Consider the following 652-nt stretch of genomic DNA (forward strand, 5'->3'; position numbering starts at 1 on the left):
CCCTCATATTCAACAGCCAGCAAAAATGCTGCTGTGTATAAACCCCCAATTTTTTGAGCTGATGTTTTAAACTTTTAAAATATACTCGAGGCCTGCAAACCCTAAACCCTAAACCCTAAACCCCAAACCCTAAACCCCTAAACCCTAAAACGTAAACCCTGAGTAACAACAACAGCTGGAGCTACCGGCAACAATAGCAACGAAAGAATCAGCAGCAGCAGCAGAAGCAACTGCACTTGTAGCAGCAGCAGTAGCAGTAGCAGCAGCAGCAGCAGCAGCAGCACAAGTAGCAGCAGCAGCAGGAGCAGCAGAACTGGTAGCAGCAGCAGCAGCAGCAGCAACAGCAGCAGCAGCAGCAGCAGCAGTGCCTCCTGTCTCCTCAGCGGCAAAACGGAGGAGACAGCAACTCAGAGCAAACACAATGCAGGCGAGAGACAAAAAGATAAATAAAAAATAAAAATAAAATAAAAAATAAAAAGATGAAAATGAATAAATAGAGAAAAAAATAAACATAATAATATAGAGAGGAACAGAAGAAAAAGGATAGACAAAAGAAAACAAAAAAGTAAATAAAAGGAGACAGAAAGAGAAAAAAGGAGACAGAGACAGAAATGCATATAACAACGAACAAAGAAAAACATAAAAAGACAAA

The sequence above is a fragment of the Eimeria mitis genome, genomic scaffold (assembly GCF_000499745.2).
Source record: "Eimeria mitis Houghton genomic scaffold, Emh_scaff236, whole genome shotgun sequence".
NCBI lineage: Eukaryota > Apicomplexa > Conoidasida > Eucoccidiorida > Eimeriidae > Eimeria > Eimeria mitis.